This window comes from Monodelphis domestica, chromosome 8, assembly GCF_027887165.1.
Source record: "Monodelphis domestica isolate mMonDom1 chromosome 8, mMonDom1.pri, whole genome shotgun sequence".
In the NCBI taxonomy this organism is placed as follows: Eukaryota; Metazoa; Chordata; class Mammalia; order Didelphimorphia; family Didelphidae; genus Monodelphis; species Monodelphis domestica.
This window is the reverse complement of record NC_077234.1, coordinates 95,155,982-95,169,697: the sequence shown is the minus strand read 5'-3', so window position 1 is coordinate 95,169,697 and position 13,716 is coordinate 95,155,982.

The following is a 13,716-nucleotide window of genomic DNA, read 5'->3' as shown; positions in this document are numbered from 1 at the left end:
CTGAAAGAGTGATTGTTGTTTGAGAGCATTTACAGAGAAACCCTAATAATCCAGGTCTAGTATGAGCAGGGGAAACAGCCACAACCCAGCTTGTTTATTTTTCTTTTTTTGTAATCTTGGCCCCAACCCATTTATTCTTTAATCTTTATCTTGTCATAATGGGAGATACTGTTCCCTCAGAATGAATTCTTTATCAGAATTTCATCAGCCAGTAATAAAAATGGCCCTGTTTAACCTTAATCAAAGGTTTTTTATCTAAATCTCCAGATTTTTATTTTCTCGTTCTGAACAAGTTTTTTACCTTTTATTTTCAACTTAGTTTAAGAACTACCTAAAGGTTTGATGAGGACACAGCAATAAGGTGTGTTGGTTGGAATTTGCAAGGAAAGAATAGTGAGGTGAAGAAGAATTCTCCATTTATTGGAACCAGCAGCTTCTTGGACTACTAAAGCCAATTGGTTTCCACGTGGAAGACCATGATTACTGTAGACCGCCTTTGGTTGCTTAGTAACCCTTCTTATCAATGATTCAGGTTTTCTGGAGATTGCCTTGTAAATTATAGCATCTTTATAGGTCTTCTATTCTAGTCCAAGAAAAACAAACAAAATCTTTCGTTCAAAATGTTCTTCCCTATGAAAGTCTTCAGTTTCTAAGCAAAAAAGTCTGTCAACATACCAGACACAGAGGAAGATATACTATTATTACAGGGTCCATTTGGTTAAAAGTCCCTGGTTTGCCATGAAATCATCAGAACCCACCTATTTCTTTGGTGGTGGTTGACTAGTTTTCAGTCGTGTCCAACTCTTCATGACCCCATTTGGGGTTTTCTTGGCAAAGATACTGGAGTGGTTTGCCATTTCCTTCTCCAGCTCATTTTATAGATTGATTTTATAGATTGAAGAAATTGAGGAAAACAGAGTTAAGTGATTTGCCCAGGTTCACGTGGCATGGAAGTATCTGAAGCCCAATCTGGACTCAGGAAGAGTTCAAGGTTCAAAGTCTTCCTGGCGCCAGGTCCAGGGCTCTATCCACTGTGGGACCCAGCTGCCATATCCATTTCTTCTGACATGTCCCCAAAGATCCTATTATAATTCTTTCATACTCCAGGATTTACAAAATACTTTTCTGGAAGCCCTGGGAGATTGAAGGGGCAAGTAAGCATCTCCCTATTTGTAGAGAAAAAAATTGAGGCTCAGTTTGACTTGTTGGGTCTCTTATTCATAATATCTGACATTTTGTATGGCATGTTTATGATGTACTTTACCTACTTTGTCTTGTATCCTTTCCACAAACCTTTTGGGGTGAGTATTACAGGTTCTGGTCCCTCTCCTTCCACCCCAGCCCTCTCTCTCACTCCCCTTGCCAGCTGATATACTTTGCTTTGCCAAGATAACCTCTTATTTGTTTTATATGTGTTTTCAGCAACGTCCTGGTAAATGTTTAACAACTGAAAATATATATATACATTAAAAAGAAGGCAGGACACACTTTTAAGTTTAATCATAATTACTAACATTTTCTCTATCATTTTTTAAAGCTTAGACCATCATCAAAACAATAAATCGAGCCTTGATTTGTAGCATTTGATGATTTCTGCAGTTTAAATACTCATACTGAAATTTAACACACTACTCCAGAGAATTAAACTGGCTCTAAAACACCCTAGGGTGTTGTGTGTGGGTGTAGATCTACACGTCGTCATCATCTCCCAATATGACATGGGCACTTACTAAATGTTTTATTAATTGATTACTATGAGATGAGGAAATATATTTAGAGACTTGCCCAAGTTTTCCACTAGTGATAATTATTTATACAGTACTTTATAGAGTTTGCAAAATATTTTATATCTATTATTATCTCAAAGGATCATACGGAGGGATGAACATCCCCATTTTATAGAAGTGAAAAATGTAGGATTAAGGGACTTTCCCCAGGGTCACTTAATTTTTGTCACAGCAAGAACCTAAACCCAGCCTTTTGATTTAAAAGTCCTTTACTCTTTCCACTACATCACACACAACAGTCTATGTAAATTCAGGCCAAGGTCTAATTGTGCCCAAAGAGTAAACAGGAGCAATACAATGTTTAATTAAAACCGCCGAGAACACCAGGCAGCCCATTAGTGCCCAGGAGGTTAGATCATTAGCTCTTCTGTCTTTGTATTTTGTAAGAACAAGGCTTTACCAAATAACTCTTGGAGGGTTTTTTCGTTGGATTTATTTTGTTCGTTTGTTTGTTTCCAGGAGATAGAGTCGTCTGGAAAGGGTACCCCAAGTCATAGTAGGAGCAGAAATAATGGAAAAAAGTTCTTTTTTTTACATCTGAGGGGATTCAAATTAGATCAGAGATCTCAATATTTTTTGTGTTGACAATCCAGGAATGTGCTAATAAATGTTAACAATATTCTCACACACAAAAGAAACTGATTTTTAATTTTTAATTTAATTTTTAATTTTTCATCTCTTTCTTAAGTTTAGACAATAAGCAAAACAATAAATCAAACCCTGCTTTGTAGCCTTCAGTGATTTATGATGTCATTATAGTATAAACTCCTTGAAGTCAGGGACTATCTTTTGCCTCTTTTTTTAATTTTTAAATATTTTTTCATGGTTATATGATTCATGTTCCTTCTCTCCCTACTTCCTTCCCCCATCCCAGAGCTGACAAGCAATTCCACTAGGTTATACATGTATTATCACTTGATACCTATTCCCATATTATTCATTTTTGCAATAGCGTAATCTTTTAAAAACCACAACCCCAAATCCTATACCCAAATAAACAAGTGATAAATTACATATTTTTCTTCTATGTTTCTACTCCCACAGTTCTTTCTCTCTATGTAGATAGCATTCTTTATCATAAGTCCCTCGGGGTTGTTATGGATCATTGAGTTGCTACTAGTAGCAAAGTGGATTACATTTGATCATCCCACAATGCTTCAGTCTCTATGTACAATGTTCTCCTGGTTCTGCTCCTTTCACTCTGCATCAGTTCATAGAGGTCTTTCCAGTTCTTATAGAGATCCATCAATTCACCAATCCTTACAGCACAATAGTATTCCATCACCATCATATACCACAAGTTGTTCAGCCATTCCCCAATCAAGGGGCACCCCCTCATTTTCCACTTTTTTGCCACCACATTTTACCTCTTTTTTGGATGCTTAGTCTGGCCCATAGCAGGCACTTAATAAATGTTTACCAATTGATTGAATGAATGTAAAGGTAAGATATTTTATGGGCTATTAGAAAGTTATTTCCAACTCTCTTTTTCTTTCTTTTTTCTTTCTTTCTTTTTTCCCTTCTTTTTTCTTTTTTTTCATTCCTTTTACTTTCTTCCTTCCTTCCTTCCTTCCTTCCTTTCTTTCTTTCTTTCTTTCTTTCTTTCTTTCTTCCTTCCTTTCTTTCTTTCCTCAGATTACACATCAATATATTTTTTAAACCCTTACCTTCCATCTTGGAACCAATATTGCTTCCAAATCAGAAGAGCAGTAGGAGCCAGGCAATTGGGTTTAAGGGACTTGCTCAGGGTCACACAGCTACAAAGTGTCTAAGGACAGATTTGAACCTAGGGCCTCTAGTTTCTAGGCCTGGCATACTGTTCGCAGAGCCCTCAATACAATGTTTAATGATTATTTTCTAACATTTTTCAATCCACGTTTTCTCTCTCTCCCTCCTATTCCTCTTCCCTTTCCAAGAAGGCAAGTAATATGATATAAGTTGTATATATGTTATTATATAATACATATTTCCAAGTTCATCATGTTGTAAAACAGGACACATTATTTATATTAGAGAAGAATTCACAAAGGAAATAAAGTGAAAAAATGGTATGCTTCAATTTGCATTCAAGCTCCATCTGTTCCTTCTATGGTGGTGGATAACCTTTTACATCATGAGCCCCTTGAAGTTGTCCTGGATCCTTACTTTGCTGAGAAAAATAAAATCATTAACAGTTGATCACTGTAAACTATCATTATTACTTTTTTTAATTTTTATTTAATTTATTAATTAAGAAAATTTTTACATATTTATATGATTCATATTCTTTCCCTACTATCATTATTACTGAGCATTATATTCTCCTGGTTTCTATTTGATTCACTTTGCATCAATTCATATAAGTCTTTCCAGGTTTTTTTGTGATCATCTTGTTCATCATTTTTTATGGCATAATAGTATTCCATTACAATTATATACCATAACCCAACTTTTTCTTTAAAAATAGGAGGCAGATTGGCCTAAGGGAATAATAAAAATTGGCTAATCACAGAGAGATAATATGCCAGATGAGTATTTTGCAAGGTGAGCATTTTTTGGAAGCACCAAGAAATTTGTGAGAGCAGTTTAAGCCTATTTGTAGAGTACAAGATAGACCCAAATGTATTTGGATAGTTGGAAGGATCCTTCTCAAGATCAGAATCATGGAATATTAGAACTGGACATTACTTTTAACATTATAGATTTGGAATAGGATGAGACTTTGGAAGTTCCTGAAGGCAACTTCTCATTTCTAGGCAAGGCATCTGTGGCCAGCCCAGGGAATTTAAGTGATTTGCCCAAAGTTACACAAGTAATGTCAGAGGAAGTGTTGATCATGTGTCTTCTGACTCTAAATCCAGTGTTCTTTTCCACTCAAAATAAAAAAGGAGGGTGAGGTGGGGAAGCAACTAAGTGACTTCGTAGATAGAGAACCAAGTCTAGAGAATGGAGGTCCTGGATTGAAATCTGGCCCCAGACACTTCCCAGCTGTGTAACCCCAAGAAAATCATTTAACCTCAGTTGTCTGCCCCTTACTGCTAAATGCCAAATAGTTCGACTTTCAAGGTGCCCTACGTTGTGGCTTCTTCTTTGTTTTTTTCTCCCCAATTTTTGTTGGGTTGATTATTATACATAAGACTTTCTAACCCTAAAAGGTTTGGGGCATCATGAAAACACTTCAAAAGAAATGTGTGAGACTAGAAAGATACCAAGGAAATTTTCACTTTCACACAATTTGGAGTGTTGAAAAATTCAAACAAGACTTGAGAGAATGGGGAGATACTAATATGTGATCTAAGAAAATAGTGCTCATTCGAGAGTTAGAAAATCAAGGCTCTGTTTGCATTCCTGCTGCTGATTTCTGCAGGGATTTAGTTTTCCCATTTACAAAATGAAGGTAACAATTCTGTCTTCTCTTCTTTTTCCTGCCCCCACATCCACTCCTAATTGTATTAATTAAGGTCTATAGAGTAGACTTACTTGCTTGGAAAACAGATATAAGTAATTTGTATTACTATGAACCACGATTGTGATGCCTGGATAGAACCCCCTTGGTCCAGGGTTTTCTTAGATAATCCATATTTCTAGAAAAGAGAGTATATTTTCAATGAAGGCCAGCAAAAAGGAATATCTCATTTTTCTTTCAGAAAATATGGGCATTATAATTATGTTACAACAACAATAAGAAAATGAAACTAACTTTTCTGTGACTTTTTTTAAGAAAACAAAACAAAAATCCCTCATGACTTGGTCTTGTGAATTTATATTATATGTTGCTTTTTTATCCCACTACTTGTGGGAAAGATGATAAAAATCTTCTGGACTTTTGGGTGATTCATTACTAGACATAAAATAAATACGCCAGAATGTGTAACTCAGTTGCTTCTCTGGACCATACTGATGCAGTCCACACTGGATGTTTTTGTTCATAGACATAGACAAGACTCACAGTGATAAAAAAGACCCTCAAGATGATCTAGGAATAGGATCTAGGTATGGAAAGATCCTTGGAGATCATTTGCTCTCCAACTACAACCCAGATTTTATTTTATTTTATTGCAGATGAAGCAACTGGAGCCTAAAGTGGCATCAGGAGCTTGTCCAAGGTCACAAGTAGCAGAGACAGAATTCAAATTGAACCCACGAATTCTAAATCCATTTTTCTTTCCACTATACCACAATAAAGAGATTTCATTCCAATAAATTAACTTTTGAGTCTTAATGTTGAAGTTTCATGGGATGAGAATGTTTTCTCCTCTATTATTAGATAAACTTCTTTGGAAACAGTTAGGAGAAAGTAAAGCATCATTAGAGCCTTGGCCAGGAATTCTTTTAGCTGAGACAGGAAGAGTAGGAAGTCATAGGTGATAGAGATCACAGTTCAATCCCAGGTGCAGTCACATTGGGAAAGGTATTGACATGTTTTCTATAAAGTCTATGACTGCAATCTTGAGCCATGATTGGCAGAAGATGGTGAGATGGTGCAGTGGATTCAGCAAAAGACTTGAAATCAGAAAGACCCAAGCTATAACCCCGCTACAGACACTTATTAACTGTGTGACTGGGCAAAGCCCTTCCTCATTTATACAAATATAAATGCAGGATAAATTGGAGATAATCTCAGAGGAAAGGCACTAGCAGTAAGAGGGACTGAGAAAGTCTGCATGCAGAAGGTGGGATTTTAGCTGAGACTTGATGGAAGCCAGAGATGCTTCTCCTCCATGGGATAGAGGCAAGAGAGAAAATTCCAGGCATAGCAGAAGAGCCAGTAGAAATTCCAAGAGTCAAGAGGTAGAGTGCAAATAGCATTCTGAGCAAGAAATGACAAGGGGGCTGATATCATTGGATTGTAGATTACATGAAACAGAGTCAAGTATAAGAAGACTAGAAAGGTAGGAAGGAGCCAGGTGAAGGGTTTTCAGAACAAGAGGGCTTTATATTTGATCTTGAAAGTCACTGGAGTTTTTTTAATGGGTGAGGACCCATGGTCAGAACTATGTTGTAGGAAGACAACTTTGACAGCTGAGTAGAAGATTAATTGTAGTGATAAGAAATGAGGCAGGTTGATCACATGGGTGGATGGAGATTTGATTGGGGATGTAGACTCTTATCAATCACCAAAGTGCAAATATCAATAATATGGAAATAGGTCTTGATCAATGACATATATAAAACCCAGTGGAATTGAGCATTGGCTATGGGAGGGGGGTGGAAGGAAGGGAGGGAAAGAACATGAATCATGTAACCATGGAATTTTTTCTTAATTAATTAATTAAATAAAATTTAAAAAAAAAAGAAATGAGGCAGGAAGACCAAGCAGAAAACTCTTGAAATAGATCAGGTGCGAGGTGAAGAGGATCTGTATCAGGATGGTATAGCAGTATTATAGGAAAGAAGGGAACATATACCAATGATGTAATAAATGTAGAATTGACAAGACTTGGTTGGATATGGGGGTGTAAAGAGAGTCATGAGTCAAGTGTGACACCTAAATTGTAAGTCTGGGTAACTGGGAGAGTGGTGGTACCTTCAACAGAATTATGGAAGTTAGAAAGAAGGGGGGACTTGTAGTCAACAACAATGAGTTCAGTTTTGAAAATTCCAAGGTTATGGGAAATCCATAGATGAGACATTCAAGATATCTAACAGGTAGTTGAATATGTGAGACTTTAGTCAAGAGAAAGATTAGGGCTGAACAAATAGTTTGGCATAGAAATTACTAGTGAATCTATGGAATCTGATGAAATAATATTAAAGGAGAAAAGAAGAAGGCCCCAGATAAAGCATTGGGTACACTCCTGATTAGCTCGTATAACTTGCACAAAATCCAGCAAAGGAGACTGAGAAGGAGCAGCCAGACAGGTGCAAGGAACACCAGAAGAGAGTAGGATCACGAAAGTGATAGAAAAAAAGAGCATGAAAAAAGGGTGATAAATAATGCCAAAGGCTGCAGAAAGTCAAGAAGAATGAGGATTGAAAATAAGGGTAATTAGATTTGGCAAAGAAGAGATCTTTGTTAATATAGGTGATAACAGTTTCAATTAAATGATGATATTGGAAACCAGACTGTAAAAAGTTCAGAGTGAGAGGAAAGAAAATGAAGGGTTGATTGTGGATAGCCATCTCAAAGAATTTAGCCACAAAAGAGAGGACACATATGGGCCAATAAGATGGACAGATCAAATAAGGGTTGGTTTTTGTTGTTTTTTTTTAAGGGTGAAAGAGACACGGACTTATTTCCCTAAGAAGTAGGGAAGCAGTCAGTATCCAGGGAAAGATTGAAGATAAGGGAGAGATTAGGGATCATACAAGGGGTAACCTTCTGGAGAATGAAGGAGAAAAGAAAAGAAGGCATCTGAATGAGGTGGCATAAGGATGAAGGGAGAAGCTCTTTACTGAAGGCATAATGTAAAACCAAATGATAAATTAGGAAGAGGAAATTTAGAAGAGTGAGGAAAATAGGTGAAGAAGCAGCCTTACTCCATAAATACAAGAACTCCGGCTGAATCTTTGTTAGGTCTGACATTTCCTCTAGGAATAGAGTTTAATAATCAAAAGAACCAGAATGATTGGTGCTGGGAATATTCAGTAAGCTGCCTATGACTTACCAAATAAAGTCCAGCCTCGATTGACCAACATTCAGGATTCTCTATAATATGGCACCATAAAAAAGTATTTATTAAGCTGTTACTATGTTACATGCAAATACCAAAATGAAATAATCTTTGTTCTCTAGGAACTTACATTCTAATTAAAGAAGACTGCACATATAGAGGAATGGTAGCTGGGGGATGGAGTTTTGGTTTGAGAACTATGAGAATGATGAGTTGATTCATAAGGTAGTCAATTGTCATATCCTTTCTCAAAGTTAAGGTTGTATTATTTTCATCACTGGGTTCAAAACAAGAGGTAGAAATGAGGTAGAGTATGGGAAAATAAGCCCACCAATGCATCACTGAAGTTATGATTTGGTTCAACCATTCTGGAAAACAGAATGAAAATTGTACACAAAAAATAATAGTATAAACTTTGAAATAATACTCAAAAAGTCACTAAACTGTGTATCTTCTTTTACCCAGTAATATTACTACTAGAAAGAGAAAGAAAAGGGTCCATATGATACTATATGAATTGTAGAGCAGCTCTTGCTATAAAAGCAAAGTACTGGAAAATAAGGGTGTGCCCATGAAACTGGGAATGACTGCACAAATTATACTGTGATTGTAATAGAATACTGTTAGGACAAAAGGGATGTTTCAAAGAAAACTAGGAAAATTTATATGAATTGAATCAGAGAGAAGTGAACTGAATGAAGCAAATTATTTACCCAATAACAGCATTGTAAAGACAAGCAGCTTTGAAAAGCCTGGGAATTCTAATGAATGAATAAGCCATGATACCCTAGGACCTATGATGAAGCATGCTACCCACCTCCTGACAGAAAGGTGTATACCCTTGGTGCAAAACAAGACTTTTTTCTTAACTGCAGCCAATGCAAGAATTATTATAAGGGCTTTGTTTTTTTCTTTTTCTTTAATGAAGAGTAGAGTGGGGGGGGGGGATATATTTTTTGTTATAAAATTTCATTTAATCAAAGAAATGGAATGTGGAGAGAGAATTTGCATTCATCTGCATACATATTCATTTGTCATTCATACATCATTCATTCATCAAAGTAGTTCAGCTCCAGGATGAGAATTCCAAAGTCATGGGGAGTTTCTTTTGGAGGAATTAAAGATGTGGTTTGTGGAGTTGAGGTCCTGAGGATGGAAGGAAAGCAGAGCAATAGAAAGTCATGTTTTTTTGCTCCAAACTAGACTTAGTTCCTTTATACAGATTCATCCTTTCCTATCACCATCCCACAAACCCTACCCTCCATACACATAAACCCCTGTTGGTGTCCCACTCATCCTTTAAGACCCAGCCCCAATGCCTCCCCTGTCCTGAAGTCGTCTCTTAGCAACGAGAAGTAGTATTTCCTTCCTCCATCCTCAGAGTTCTTCTCTGTGCCTTTCATGACAATGTTCTATGGTATAGTATAGTATAGTTATTTGGACGTGTGCCCTATTCCTCGACTAGACTGGAAACTCTATGAGGACTGTGTCTTATTGCTATAACTCCCTGAAAAGTGCTCTGCACACAGAGTTTAATAAGTGTTTGCTTAATTTGAATTTGAGAATCACATTAATTAGAGCTGGCTGAGCCTCAGAAAGGGAAAGTCATTTAGAGGACACAAGGGAGAGCGGACAAAGACACGAAAAACAGTAAATGTTAAAGGGAAAGAGAAGACTTCTGTCTGGGAGAAAACCTAAAAGGATCAGATTTTGCATAATTGATTTGAGGCCAAATGAATCGAGCATCTGTTAACTGGGGCTATACAAATTAACTGTTTCAAATGGGAAAAGAAACATTTTAAATAATATTTTCATAGATTTAAAAAATTAATCTATGGCACGTCATGGAGTCTGGGTCTGAAGAGAATAAGAGCCACTGCTCTTATTCCTGAATTTCTGATGCAATATTTATATAGGTTGAATGACTCTTGGCCAATGAGAATGATTTTCAGGCCCTGCCTTTGGATGAAATTGAGTTAGTATCCATTGTTGGGAAATAATTACATGCCATAGAAGAACACTCAGCTTACCGGAGCCTCTGTTATTTTTAATCAACTCCTTACAGGAAGTTGGTTTTCACCCCAGTAACTACTACAAAATATTTATCTAGGCAAAGGGAATACTCCCTGGCCAATCAGTCACAGCAATGTTTTCGATTCACCTACTTCATTAGCATTTACTCCATGGGACATCTAATTACCTTTGCTACCAAATACATCCTGTTTCCTCTTGCTCAGACCCTGGTCCAGGCTGGGCAGAATTGCCTTTGCCCAGGATTCATGACTTCCCAGAACCATGCAGAAAGAGCTTTGTAGTCAAATAGCTCCAGAATATTTCAGCTTGGAAAATGCTGAAGTAGCAACGCATAAATTAGCAGTCAACTCCTCTTTCCTTCATGACTGGATTTCCCCCAGCACACAAAGCTATGCCAGCTCCTCAGACCCACAGTTAACTCCTTCATAGCATAATGAGACAAACAAGATCCTGAGCTTTGGGTTAGGGAAGGGTTCTGAATTCAGGCTGAAAATAGGGGATCCGTGGACTTGGATGGGGAAAAATTGGCATCTTAATTAGCTGAAATTAAACGTTTTCTTCACTTACTTAAAAACATTCTGAGAAGAGATCCATAAGCTTCACCAGTCTGCCAATGGGATCCGTGATACACACAAAACACTTCATTTAGGGGATGCTTCTCAGACCTGGTAAATGGATTTTTTTTTGAGTAACAAATTATATGAAGAATTTATTTTAATAAAAATCTTTAAGCACTCTTCAAAAACATAAAGACTTAAAAATATTTCCACCATCCTTCTTCCCAAGATTCACCTGAAAATTAAACACAACATGAGGAGAAAAGAAGTAATACAGAAAGGAGGGCAAATACAAAGAGGGTAAAGTAGGTAACAGATAGCTGGAGCCAAGAGAAACCTGAGGCTAGTTCCTTGCTATGTACCCCTCTGGCCATGCCATCTCTCCCACAATCCTACAGTCCTAAGAACAGTCTGCAAACCATTGGCAATCGTTAAATAATTAGTCTGACAGCAGTGGTGGTAACCAATACAATATCTAGTAAAACAAAAATGTGAAGGAGTGACTGAAATTAATTTTTTTAAAGAACTATGTGTCAAGCGCTGTGCTATGGGCTGGGGATACAAGTAGAAAAGCAAGATTTTCGGCTCATGAGAAGCTTATATTCTAATGGGAGAGAAAATACACAGAGGGGAATGGTGGAAGGGAATTATGACCCAAAGGAGAAAAGGGGGAACCATAAACCAGTTCATTAACACACTATTTCCTAGTAGGGATGATTAGATTATGGTTTTCAAAGAAAATGAGAAGTACAAAGTACAAAGGAGAAAGATACCAAAGGAGGAGTCCAGAAAAAGGGAATTTCCTAAGTAGCAGTAGTGGAGGAAAATGACCTGGTGAAGATTAGAACCCAAGAAGAGCAGCTCCAAGAGATTTAGTTCTCCCAAGTCCTGGCCTCTGGAGGTACAGTTTGGAGGGTGGGATGACAGCCACATCAGGAGCAGGAAAGAGGACAATGAGGGGTCCAGGGAGATAAGACTGCATGGCCTCAAGGAGTGAGAAGCCTAGCAGCCAGTCCCCAAGAGGCATGGCCTCATCAGGGGCCATTTTTAAAAAGGACCCACACCCTAAACATAAATAAACTAGGGAGGTTTCCATTATAATGCAGGGAAAGAGGATTAGATAAGGAACCTGCTGCCAAGGATATACCAGTTGGCATTAACTGCCATGAGAATACAGAGGGATCAGTTAAAATCAAGCCAATAGTTGGTAAGACCCTACTGGTCCAAGAGACTGAGCTAGGTGTGAGGACTCCAGATACAATACAGACTATCATTAGGAGTTTACAGTCTCTACAGACAATAATTATTGAAATGATAAAAACCACCACTAAATAGGACTTTTATCCTTAAATCATCCTCATATGTAGAACTTTCATGTTAATGCTCCTTCTGGAGCCCTGGGGGGGTTTCCTTTCCTCTCCTCTCTGAATGCACCTCTAATGTTAAAATTTACTATTATTTTGTAGCAGCCTGTGAGAGGTAAGACAAAGGTATGTGAGAACCTGGAGAACATGACTCATTAAATGATTCGTATTAATGGCATAGTTAATGCAGTGCCTGACACTAGGAAACAGTAGGGACCAGCAGAAAGATGGCTGGTTTGGGACTCAGGAAGTCTTGGGTGGGAATTCTCCCCCAGATTCTCACTTGGTGACTGCCATGTTGTTACTTAGCCTCTCAGAACACTGCTTTCCTCATTTGTAAATGGCAGGAGTAATCTGTAGTAATGCAGTAAATGGCCTCATTGGGCATCCATAAGGATCCAATGAGGTCATGGATGGAAGGTGTTTTGCAAACCTTGAAGTATATGTTAATGCCAATTATTATTATTAAGCATTTGTTGAGTGAATGGATTGAATGTTGAACAAATGCCCATTTGATGTGTATGTATTTATATGTGCAAGCATATAAATTATATATATATGTATATATATACATATTCTGTCATTTTTTCATTTGTGTCTGATTCTGCAACACCATCTGGGGTTTTCTTGACAAAGATCCTAGAGTGGTTTGCCATTTCCTTCAGCTCTCTCTCTGTCTCTGTCTTTCTGCCTCTCTGTCTCTCTCTCTGTCTCTGTCTCTATCTCTCCCTATATCTATCTATCTATCTTTCTTTCTTTCTCTCTCTCACTGTATCTCTGTCTCTGTCTGTCTCTCTTTCTCTTTCTCTCTCCTTATGTGTATATGTATTTATATGTGTGTCTCTCTCCCTCCCTCTTTCTCTCTGTCTCAATCTCTGTCTCTCTCTCCCCCTCCCCCTCTCTGTCTCTATTTCTCTCTCTCCCTCCTCTCTATATGCATATATATATGTGTATGCATCTCTCTCTCCATATGTTTGTAAACACACACACACACATATAAGCATATGTGTGTACGTGTTCTTAAAATGAAGCATCCTTATCCAGACACAGGTCGCTTTCTGTGGAATGTTGGGAGAATGTGTCTGCAGTGGTAACACCAAACCTTCTCCCTGATTGTTCATTGGGAAAAAGCAATTTCCCAAAGTGCCTAATTTACAAACGGAGATCAGCTTAAGCTGAGGGGAAATGGGCATCCATCTGAACGCTGACCGTCTGCACACTAACAGGGTGTGGGCACTTTGTAGCAGTCAGCTGCTGTGGGGAATGACCCACATCCTTAAAGCAGGTAGACTCCACCCTGTTCCTGCTGGATCCTCTGCTTTGTTTTGGACCACGGATACAGCAGTGTGTTAAGTAATGCAAATCATCACCACTGGGTTGT